A 12,433-nucleotide genomic window follows, 5' to 3' on the forward strand; every position below is an offset into this window, starting at 1 on the left:
GTTTGTTTGTTTTTAAATATATATATTATTGATTTTTTTTTTTTGAGAGAGAGAGAGAGGAAGAGAGAGGGATAGAGAGGTAGAAACATCAGTGGGAGAGAAACATCCATCAGCTGCCTCCTACACACCCCCTACTGGGGATGTGCCCACAACCAAGGTACATGCCCTTGACTGGAATTGAACCTGGGACCTTCCAGTCCGCAGGCTCCATCCACTGAGCCAAACCAGTTTCAGCTGTGACTAGTTTTTAACAACAACAACTAAAACTTTAAAAAATAAAATAAAAAAAAATAATAGAAAAAGGTTTATAGAATAGGTAAATAAAAAAATATTTTGCCGAATTCGGCTCAATGGATAGAGCGTCGGCTTGGGGACTGAAGGGTCTCGGGTTTGATTCAGGTCAAGGGCATGTGCCTTGGTGTGGGCATATCCCCAGTAGGGGGTGTGCAAGAGGCAGCTGATCGATGACTCTCTCATCGATGTTTCTAACTCTCTATCCTTCTCCTTTCCTCTCTGTAAAAAATCAATAAAACATATTAAAAAAAAAGAAAAAGAAAATATTTTTGTATAGCTGTGCAATGTATGTGTTTTAATCTGCTATTTTAAAAGTCTAAAATTTTTTTTAAATTAAAGTTTGCGAAGTGAAAATGTCACAGTAAACTAAGTTTCATTCATTATTGAAGGAAGAAAAATGAATAAATACAAGTAGTGTAGCCCAAGTGTGCAGTGTCTATAAAGTCTGTGGTAGTGCACAATCATGTCCTGGCCTTCTCAGTCACTCCCCACTCACCCAGAGCCACTCCCAGTCCTGCAAGCTCCATTCATGGTAAGGGCCCTTTACTGGTATAGCATTTCTATCTCTTATGCCATATTTCACTGTACCTTTTCTGTGTTTAGGTATGCTCAGATACACAGATGCTTCTCTCTGTGTTATAGTTGCCTGCAGCATTCAGTACCGCAGCATGCCATACCGGTTTGTAGCCTAGGAGCAGTAAGCTCTACCCAGTGGACTAGGTGTGAAGTAAGTTTGTGTAAGTGCACTCTATGATTTTAGCACAATGACAAAGTCGCCTAATGATACATTTCTTAGACCATATTCCTGTCATTAGGCGACACATGACTGTACCAAGGAAATGGATTTTAATGATCCTCATCATACAGCAATGATCAGTGTGTGGTTGCTAATAGAGCCAACAGTGCACGACACCACGGGCCTTATTTGCACTGTATTAAGTCATCCAAATGGAAGGCAAAGGAGATTGTGTTGGAAACTACGGAGAGGGAAGGACTGAAAAGTAGTTGAAGTGGACATATGTTGCTTCTTGGCTGCCCAGAATTCACTTAACTCTATTTCTTTCTTTTTTCTTTTTTTCTTTTTTTTTAAAATATATTTTATTGATTTTTCACAGAGAGGAAGAGAGAGGGATAGAGAGTCAGAAACACTGATGAGAGAGAACCATCAATCAGCTGCCTCTTGCACACCCCTTTCTGGGAATGTGCCCGGTACATGCCCTTGACCTAAATCGAACCTGGGACCTTTCAGTCCACAGGCCGACGCTCTATCCACTGAGCCAAACTGGTTTCAGCACTTAACTCTATTATATTTCTAATAGTCCCACATTCACTGGGAATCTCCTCTTCTAGTTATCTCAGTGCAGGTGGAGCTAACTTCACCCCAGCTCTAGCGGTGGCATGTGATCCAGGTCTGCACAAACCACAGCTTCAAACCCCCTGACTGCAGAAAGGGATAATGACAAGCCACTGGACTCCACACTTCTTGCTGAGACTTCTGAGATACACCTTGATATAGTGACTTCTCCCTCTCCCGTCTTCCCTGAAATCAATAAAAATAAAAAGACACATTTTGTATACTATATGTATTATGCGCTATATTTTTTGTTGTTAATCCTCACCTGGGGATATTTTTTCCATTGATTTTTAGAGAGAGTTGAGGGAAAGGGAGAGACACAGAGAAAGAGAGAAACATCGATGTGAGAGAGATACATGGATTGGTTGCCTCCTCATGTGCTTTGACCAGTGTCAGGGATCCAGCCTACAAATGAGGTTTGTGTCCTTGACCTGAATCAAACCCGAGACCCTTCAGTCCAAGGACTGACCCTCTAACCACTGAGAAAAACTGGCTAGAGCATATACTGTATTCTTAAAGTAAAGTAAATTAGAGAAAAGAAAATGCTAAGAAAACCAGCCTTGACTGGGTATCTCAGTTGGTTAGAGCATCCTCCCAATACAACAAGGTTGCAGGTTCAATCCCCTGTCAGGACACATCCAGGAATGAACCAAGGAATGCATAAAAACCAAGTGGAGCAACAGGTTGATGTTTCTCTCTCTCTCTTAAAAAAAAAAAATACATTTACAGTATTTATAGAAAAAATCCACATATAAATGGACCTACGCAGTTCAAATCTTGGTGCTCAAAGGTCAACTGTACTCGGCCTCTGGTGGCAAATCAGAAATCAGAGACAGGCACTGCAGGGTGCCTTCAGCAATGAGACAGGAACCCACTTCTTTGTGAATCAATCCTGGGGTTTTTCTTTTGGAGGAGTCAGCTTGGTACAGCAGGAGGAGAAATAATCTGCTCCCAGATATATTTCCCTCATCCTACAGAAATCTGTAGATATTGGACCTGCCTTTGGCAAAAAAAAGAAAAAAAAAAGAAAAAAAAGTTTCTAGATTATTCAAAGGGGAAAAGGGATGGGGAAGATAGAAACAGCACAAGTTTTGTTTTCTCCAGAACAGCTGAAAAGTAGCTTTAAAAACATTAAATGGAGTATTTCTGTGGCTCTCTACTCCCTCTTGTGGTGATGTCACTGTTTTCTAACTATTGTACCAACTTTTAGTTCCTGCCTAAGACACAAATCACCAATGTTTAGTGTGAGAACATATTTAGATTGGATATAACAATCCAATAAGGCAAAGATGCATTGAGGAGCTATGTATAAATTTGACATATCTTTCAGAGAATTAATAATGAATCCACCTGAGAAAAGCTGTGTACAAGCACGTTAATCCACTGTTCTCTCCAAGAGATGGGTTCACAAACGCTTTCCCCACCAAATGTTAGACTAGTATGGGGATTTTATAATCTGAAGAGGAAAGAAGGCACTCGGTTTTCACCACTCCATTCCAGCTGAGGAAAAATAATAGAAATTTCCTCTAAAAAATAAAAATATATAGAGTCTATATGTTATATTTTACTATATATATGACATATGCAATAACACTGAAAATATTTTATTTAGTGGGTGTTTTATTCTCTATTATATACTCTTCTCTGCAGAGGAGTGGAACAAATTACATAGAGTAACTGGGATGTCCCTTTTATAAGAACCTGAATGGGATGGGCAGCTGTCCAAGACAATTTGCTAGAAATAGATTCTGTTTTTCTAGAAAAATGAGTTGGCAGCAAATTTTAAAGTGCTGTGCATTGACTTAGGATTGTTCTCATGAGGGTCAAGTGCACCCATTTGGCTGCTCAGCAGTTTTTAGAACTTTGGATAGTTATGTTACATCAGACAAGAGTGGATTCTTCCCAGACACAGGCATATAACGGGCATTCTTTAACTGGCTGGTTGTGTGGGCATAGCCAAGGTAGCTGCAAACATTTGCCTCCCCTGTTGTGGTAGGCAACTTCTAAGACAGCCTTCTCCCAGGGTATTCCCAGGGAATGCCAAGGAGGTATCCATGTCCTCATGCAATCTCTCCCCTTTGAGTGTGAGGTGGACTTTTTGACTTGCTTCCAATGAACTGAATGCAGCAGGAGGAATGGGAAGTTACTTCCAAGATTAGGTTACAAAAAGACTATGGCCTGACAAAATTTGGAAGCAACTGAGGTGTCCTTCAGTAAGTAAATGGATACACAAACTCTGCTACATCCAGACAATGGAATATTATTTAGTGCCAAAAAGAAGTGAGCTATCAAGCCATGAAAAGACATGGAAAAAACTTAAATGTGTATTATTAAGTGAGAAAAGCTGATTTGTAAAAAGTCACGCATACTGTATGATTTCTACTATATAATATGCTAGAAAATACAAAACTATAGAGACAATAAAAAGAACAATGGTTGGTAGGTGTCAGTGGGAGGAAGAAGATTTTTAAGGCAGTGAAATTATTCTTTACTAGAGACCTGGTGCATGAATTTGTGGGTCCCTCAGCCTATCCTGTGGGATCGGGCCAACATCCCCTGAGGGGTCCCAGATTGCGAGAGGTCACCTACCAGGCTGAGGGACCTCAGCAGTGCACCATCAGTCGGGGCTGGGGAAGGACACTGGAGGTTGGCCAACCGGGGAGGGTCTGCGGGAGGGCTCCAGGGCATGTCTGGCCCATCTTGCTCAGTCCAGATCCACCAGACCTCAGCAGCAAGCTAACCTACCAGTTGGAGCATCTAGCCCCTGGTGGTCAGTACATGTCATAGTGAGCAGTTGAGCAGTCTTAGCATATCTTTAGCATATTATGCTTTGATTGGTTGAATGGATAACTAACAACTGGACACTTAGCATATTAGACTTTTATTATATAGGAAGATACTACAATAGTGGATAGATGTTATTATAAAATTGTCAAAACCCAGAGAGGTGTTTTTTTTAAATATATTTTATTGATTTCTTTAGAGAGGAAGAGATAGGGATAGAGAGTTAGAAACATCGATGAGAGAGAATCATCGATCAGCTGCCTCTTGCACACCCCCTACTGGGGATGTGCCCGCAACCAAGGTACATGCCCTTGACCGGAATCAAACCCTGGACCTTTCAGTCCACAGGCTGACGCTCTATCCACTGAGCCAAACCGGTTTCGGCAAAACCCAGAGAGTTTTGACAATTTTATAGAGGGAACCCTAATATAAACTATGGCCTTTGAGTGATAATGATATGTCAGTGTAGGTTCATCAATTGTAATAAATGAACTCCAGATGAGGGCATGTTAGTGATGTGGGAGGTTGTACATGTGTGGGGGCAAAATATATGAGAACTCTGTTTTCTGCTTAATTTTGCTGTAAACCTAAAACTGCTCATATATATATATATATATATTAAGACTATGGCTGTTAGCTTAGGTGCTTTATTTTGCTCTCCCATTTGCCATGTTGTGAGTAGCTTTATGTAGAAGCCCATGTGGCACCCATGATGTCCGCAGCCAGCAGCTGACTAAGGCCAGTGGATACTCCCCAAATAAACCTTGAGATGACTGCAGCCACAATGGACATCTTGATCACAGTCTTGTAAGACACATCTCAAGAGACTCTGAGTTTAAGGAACTAAGATAAATCATGCCCAGATTCCACCCCATAGAAACTGAGGTGATAAATATGATTGTAAACTGTTTAGGTTTTGTAGTAATATGCTATGTAACAATAGATAGCTTAGATACCTGTTAAGTACCTCTCATAATACAAATTTTAAAGAGATTCTTTAATAATAATAACTAGCCCTGGCTGGCTTGTCTCAATGGATAGAGTACCAGCCTGCGGACTGAAGGGTCTCAGATTCAATTCCAGCCAAAGGCGTATGTCTGGATTGTGGGCTTAATCTCCAGTAGGAGGTGTGCAGGAGGCAGCCGATAAAAGATTCTCTCTCATAATTGATGTTTCTATCTCTTTCTCCTTCTCTCTCCCTCTCTGAAATCAATAAAGAAATAAAAAATAATAGCTGAGACCAGTTTGGCCCAATGGATAGAGCGTCGGCCTCTGGACTGAAAGGTCTCGGGTTCAATTCCGGTCAAGGGCATGTACCTTGGTTGTGGGCACATCCCCGGTGGGGGTGGTACAAGAGACAGCTGATCGATGATTCTCTCCCATTGATGTTTCTAACTCTCCCTCTCTCTTCCTCTCTGTAAAAAAAATATATATATATATATATATATATATATATATATATATATAAAATAATAACAACTAGATGATAAGTGCTTACACCTGTTGTTCACACTAGATATTCTATGAACAGTTAAGCTTAAATATACCAACCATCTATGAGAATACAATCATAATCACTGTTCTGTTCTAAACTATCAATTCCTCTTCATAAAATGAAGAAAATTAATGTACTAAGTACTTAATATTTATGAGGCCCTTAACATGATATTTTTAAAGAGAAGATTAGAGTAGTTAAATAATTCATGCAAATCTGCAAGGATAGAAAGGGAATGAGATGGGATCAAAACTCCTGTGTCACTTTAATGACAAGGTAAAAGTAACTTACATGACTTTCTAGAACTTCTCCTTGCACTAATTTATGTTGAATAATTAGGCCTTTCTCTACAGAAAGAACTTTCAGGACAGAACTTTCAGAGCCACTGCGGTCAGAATCAAGTGGGACATTTTATACATATTTATCTCAGTAGCTGATAGGACAAACAGACAAAATATCAGTAAGGATATACTAGTAAAAGGCTTGAATAATACGATCTGCAAATTTAACTTAATGGCCATATAACACTGAGCCCTAAAATGAAAATTACACATTCTTTTTAAGTACAATTGGATTCTTTGCTAAAATTGATCATAATCTCAATATATTAAAAAAGAATAAAAATCAAAATATGTTTTCTTATAATAAATCATTAAGCTCAAAATCAAGAACAGATTATTAGGAAATCCTTTATGTTAGGTATTAAGAAATATACCCATCCCTGGCTGGGTGTCTCAGGTGGAGTGTCATCCTGTACACTAAAAAGTTGTGGTTGGATTCCCTGTCAGAACACAACACAGATCAATGTTTTTCTCTCACATCAATGTCTCTCTCTCTCTCCTTCCCTTCCTCTCTCTAATTACACACACACACACATAATTAAAAGAAAAGTATGTACTACTTTTTTTTTTTTTTTTTTTCTGCATAAGGTCCAACCTGGCCATCTATCCAAGGCTAAGAAACAAGATAAAGGAGAAAAAGTTTAGTAAAAAATTAACTAGATTTTTACCTACTAAGCTGAGCTTGAGAAAAAGCCAAGATTAAAGTGCTCTATTCTAGAGGTGCTAATAATGGGTCTGAAGTTCATGCTAAGTACAGCTGCCCTTGCAGTATAGGCTCCCCTAGAGAGCTTTTGTGACCCCTGGAAAGAAATGTCTATCTCCATCCAAGACCTGATCTTGACATGATGTATGAGGCCCTGGGAGATCTGTGTTGGTTCCCAAAGGAATCTGTGCTTTTCTTGTTTGTTTTATTAAACTTGGCTTCTGTGGTTTACTAGTGCTACATTAGCCCTAGATGCAGCTGCAATCTCCAGTCAGCTGCAGCTCAGTGACAGCAGACAGAACTTTCAGGAAGTGAGGTTCAGAGCCACTGTGGTCAGGAACCATGCCCAATCATGCCCAGTCTGTCTGATGAGGATACCATGATCCTTGCAGCTGGACCCTGGACACTGCGATTTGTGCCTCTGACATTACTGCCATTGAATGTTGCCCATTCCCACTACTTCCATTTATCACCAGAGTGGATTTGATATAGTTGGTCATTCTGCCTTGACAGATAGAACTTAGGTCATGTGCTATGCCTAGATGCAAGGGAGGCAGAAAGGTATCTGGCATTTCACCCTCTTAGGTTAAGATAGAGGTACTGTGTTCCTTGTGTTCAGAGACTGAGAAACAAAAAAAGAGAAGAATATTATTTCATTGTAATATCCTTCCATGTTTTCCCAGCATCAGGGCTTTAGCTAGGTTTCTCCCTTAGAAGCATGACCCCTTAGAAAAGAAACACCCACAAGGTCAAAGCAGAGAAGACAAACTTAGGTGGATTTCTAACCAGCAGGAAAGATTAAACAGAATTCTTACCGGGAAGGCAATAGAAAGGGTTAGGAGGGTAGATAATAAGGGCTATGGTTGGCCTGGATTCTTTGGGGCCCCAACACTTCTTGTCCTCTTCCTGGTCTGGGCTTGAAGAATTGGGTCAGTGAAAAGGACAGAAGCACCAGATAGATTTGGACTCTGAGAAGACACTGCCAAGCAAGTGACCTTGAACCATCGTAGGGTGACCACAGCAGAATGCCAATAGCCTTGTTGTTAGTCTATGACTCAGGCGTCTTCAAACTACGGCCCACGGGCCACATGCGGCCCGCAGAGGAGTCTGATCCGGCCCGCCAGGTTTTTTGGGCAGTGAGCGCAGCCGAGGTGTTACAGTAGGAATTAGTAGTTCATATAGTCCGGCCCTCCAGCTCTCTGAGGGACCATGATTTGGCCCCCACTTTAAAAAGTTTGAGGACCCCTGAATGTGATGAGCACGCTGAAGGTCCCATGTCTGCCTCCCTTAGCTCCTGGCTGGCATAATTATTTTATTTGAATAAATTTTTATTTTGAAATATGTTTAATGTAGAAATTGCTAAAATAGTTTATAGGATAAGATATAATGCACAACAGATTCTTGGAATAACTAAACCAACACACTGATGTAAATATGAGTCAGTGGCTAGATAGATTTGAGTTGGGCCCCAGTGCTGGTGGATTGAGGAGCATTGAGACCCCTTCTATGATGCTGAGAAAATAAACCACGCATTTTATCTGCTACATACTTTATCAGTAGGTGGGGGGAGAAGCAGAGGCCAGCATGGACCACACCTACCTTTGCCAACCCTTCCTCTATGGTAAGGTGACATATGGGCTAGGAGAGGAAGGAGGGAGAAATTCTGAAAGATAGCACTTACCCCAAACGGACTGAATTATTTTTAACTGACAAATTTAAGTTTCCTTTCTGTCTCTCCTCCCACAAGAAGGAGAACTTGAGAGCAAGATGAAACCTTTAGAGAAAATAATCTATATTTCTACTGTATAGGAACACTTTCTGTAAGTGTTTTAAATTACATTCCTCACTGTACTTCCATGACCTAAATCTGTACTGCCTCTCATTCATACTTACGGTAGATTTATTTGGGCACTTTCCAGGCACTTGTTGGCTTTGGTCTGGGGTTAGCCAGGCCCCCGATGTGAGTCTGAGAAGTGTAATATTGGCTTCCAGAAATGGCTGATGAAGCCTTAATTCTCACTCCCCTTGTAGGTCTGTGGTTGGACACCTCCCTGTAGGTTACAACTGGGTTAATCTTGAAAATATGGATACACACTGCTCCCCCCTCTTTATTTTTTATATATATATATATATAATTCTATAGTTTTATTAAAACAATAACTGAAAGTGTATGAAGTTTACATTTAAACAAAGTTTTCACAGAAATCTAACACATGCCTAAAAGGATTTTACATTGAAGTTCTAGATGTAGGCCTGGATGATGTCAAGAACTGACAGATTTTATAAGTCAAGCTAGCATTTTGGGTATTAATTCTTGGGATTAAAAAAAAAAAAGTTTTGTTTTGTGTCTTAAAGTGAACCACTGACCCAGTATGAAAGTGAAAGATTAATCTTCTCCTTTGAGACCAGGGCTTCTGAAATAATCCAACTCTTGAAGTGATTCAATGAAATTGTGCTGTCAGTGATTGAACTCTGTTTTCAGGGTTCAAAGTTCAAAATGGTTTCAGGGTTCAAAGTTCAAAAAACAGACAGGCTCCAAGAGTTTTTCCATCCTAAAAACATGGGCCCTTCTCTTTATTATCACACCTCCTATACCAATCTCTTCACCTCCCCCCAAATACCTCCGCCAGGAGCTTGGATGGACAAGCTAATATCTACAGCTTCATAATTAGAAAAGAAAGGGTGTTGTCAATTTCAAGGATTAGTACCTCTAAGAATGATCTGCCTATATATGTGCTCCAATAAAAGACTTCCCCTTCTCAACTCATTTCCGTCCTCCTACGGTACATGGCAGCTTTGGTAACTTATCAACTGGCTTAGTCCTTTGCTGGGAACAGAATTAATCTCAGGCGGGGAACACATTGGCCTGTAAATTTCAGGCTCTCACAGCTTTTAAACAGTCTCTCAAGAGTCCTCAGTTAGATTGCCAATTACATTTTAAAAAAAGAAAATATTCTGGACACAAAACCAAATCATTAGTAGTTTCTTCTTTTCATTGTTTCACCATTTCCCTAACCAGGTCCCAAATTTTAATAAAAACAATCCTACTCATCTCCCTTCCTACCCCATCCCTCCCACCCCCAAATAATACAGCAGTAATAGCCAAAAACTACACACATGTTACAAAATGCAGTTAACACTAGGGAAGAAGGCTGTGGGTTGTGGAGATGCTCTTTGAAGATCTACAGTATCTTTTTGCTCTCACTCATACCCATTCTGCAAGTTTTGCCCTTCATAGGAGGCCCTTTGCTTTTCTCAGCAAAGTGCAGAATGAATTGCCCTGAAACACTTATCCTCCTTCCCCTCTACGTGGATGGTTGTGCAAACTATACAGCATGGAATAGCTTTAAAGCACTAGGGCTGCTGCAGGGCACAGCACTATACTCGCTCTTTAAGGGACATCTTCTCAAGCCACTTCTATGGCATCAAGACGAGTAGACCCCTGACTGGTTTGGCTCAGTGGATAGAAGGTTGGCCTGTGGACTGAAGGTTTTGGGTTCGATTCCGGTCAAGGGCATGTTCCTTGGTTGCGGGTGCATCCCTAGTAGGAGATGTGCAGGAGGCAGCTGATCAATGTTTCTCTCTTATCGATGTTTTTAACTCTCTATTCCTCTCCCTTCATCTGTAAAAAACCAATAAAGTATATTAAAAAAAAAAAAAAGGCAAGTAGAACTCCTTCCCCTCTCCACTTGAAACTCACAGTCAGATGTGACAGGGGCTGGTGCTCAAAAGGGTTGAATCTTGTCTTTTTTTTTTTTTTTTTTTTTTTTTTTTTTTTTTTTTTATCATCATCCTCTCAGGAATAGCCACGCCAACCTTTCCTCATAAAATGATATGACAACCTGGGGGCACTTGACATTGGCTTCTTGACTGGAACCAGCTCAGCCTCATCAGAGTTTTTCCATCTTATCAGGAACATGAGCTCTCTACTGGAATCTATAGTTTCAATGATCCGCTCAGGCTCCAAACCCCAGGGAAAGCCTTGAGGCTTTTCTGGCTCTTCTTTCTTCTTCTCTGTTTGCTGTTCTCTCTCTTATCTTTAGAATCAGAGTTAGCTTTGCGATAGATAGCCTCCTTCTGATCTATCTGTCTCCTGTGCTTTTTCCTGTGACAGTAAAAACTCAGCAATGAGGTTGGGGCAATCCAAGTTCTCTCCTGGCTCCCACGTGCTGTCCTCATCTGAGCACCCCTTCCACTTGAGGAGGTTCTCCACTTTGCCCTTCACCACTAGACGATAGAGAACTTTGTCCACCTCACATTCCTCTTCCTCTTCTTCTAACACCTCCTCCACTTTCTTCTTGTTTTATTCCCCCTCCCCTCATAGGGCCCCCCAATTTTCTGGCATAAAGGGTGACGCTGCAGACACTGAAGAACTGTACAAATTAATAAGCGTAACGCATATAAACCTATTCTTCTGTTGTTCTCCGGAAGCAAAATATTTTCTGTTGCACACACCAAACAAGTCAGTCCTAGACGGATCCCCCCTTTTGTTTTCTAATTACTTTTTTAAACATGAGAACAGGATCATTGGGTTAAAGAGGAAATATTACAACACAAAATCAAAACAGATACCTGACAGGGATATCTGGGCACTTGCACCAGGTGGGGCTTAGAGGAAGGGCCCAGGGCACAGTTCACTAGGGCATCTCCTGGGATCTACTTTGTGGAAATTGGGCTCTGCTGCATTGCCTGGCTACTCCAGCTTTCTCTGCAGGAATTAGGGGTGTGGCGGCCAAAGTCTGCCAAGCTGTCACACAGGCTTACCCTTGGACCTAGAATTCCCACATGGCCGTGCTCTGGCTCACTTTTGCATTTTGATCCAAGCCTGGATTCATAATGCCCTTGGACTGGACCTCCGGGCCTTCCTCGTGGCCAGTATGCAAAGAAGGTCATCACTGGTCTGAGCCAAGGGTAGACGCTCCTTTTCACAGAGCAGCCTGTGTGGTGGCAGCAGAACTAGTGCCAGCATGGGACTAAGAGGAGGGCTCTGTCTCCAGGCAACCCACCCCATTGGTTGGAGGAGGCACTTGACCCAAAGCTTTGGGAGTTACCTCTTTCATATCACAAGGGCTTTCTTATCTTTGGGCCTAGTGCCCTCAGAGTTAGCCTCCTGGGGTTTCCATAAGCACTGGAATTCAGGGGTCAAATGTCAGAAGGCAGATGTGCACAAATGGTTATGACAGCAAGTTGCTGCTTTAGGGCCAGCTTTAAGCCAAAGGGCTGCTCTTTGGAGAGCTAGTCTTGAGTTACAGAGAGACTTCTCTTGCTGTGCCTGAACACTGAAATCAAACTCTCAGAGCCCCGCTGGTGTGGCTCATTGGTTGAGCATCGACCTATGAACCAGGAGGTCATGGTTTGATACCCAGTCAGGGGGCATGCAGGCACCAATCAGTGATTCTCTCTCATAGAGATATTTCTATCTCTCCGTCTCCCTTCCTTTCTAAAGTCAATAAAATTATATT

At 41.4% G+C, this 12,433-nt stretch overlaps 1 pseudogene; it reads right to left on the reverse strand.

The window, feature by feature from the left end:
• Positions 1–10,752: 10,752 nt before the first annotated feature.
• On the reverse strand, positions 10,753–11,806 carry LOC118703660 (annotated as a pseudogene).
• Positions 11,807–12,433: the final 627 nt, after the last annotated feature.

Source organism: Pipistrellus kuhlii, unplaced genomic scaffold, assembly GCF_014108245.1.
Source record: "Pipistrellus kuhlii isolate mPipKuh1 unplaced genomic scaffold, mPipKuh1.p scaffold_m20_p_4, whole genome shotgun sequence".
Taxonomy (NCBI): domain Eukaryota; kingdom Metazoa; phylum Chordata; class Mammalia; order Chiroptera; family Vespertilionidae; genus Pipistrellus; species Pipistrellus kuhlii.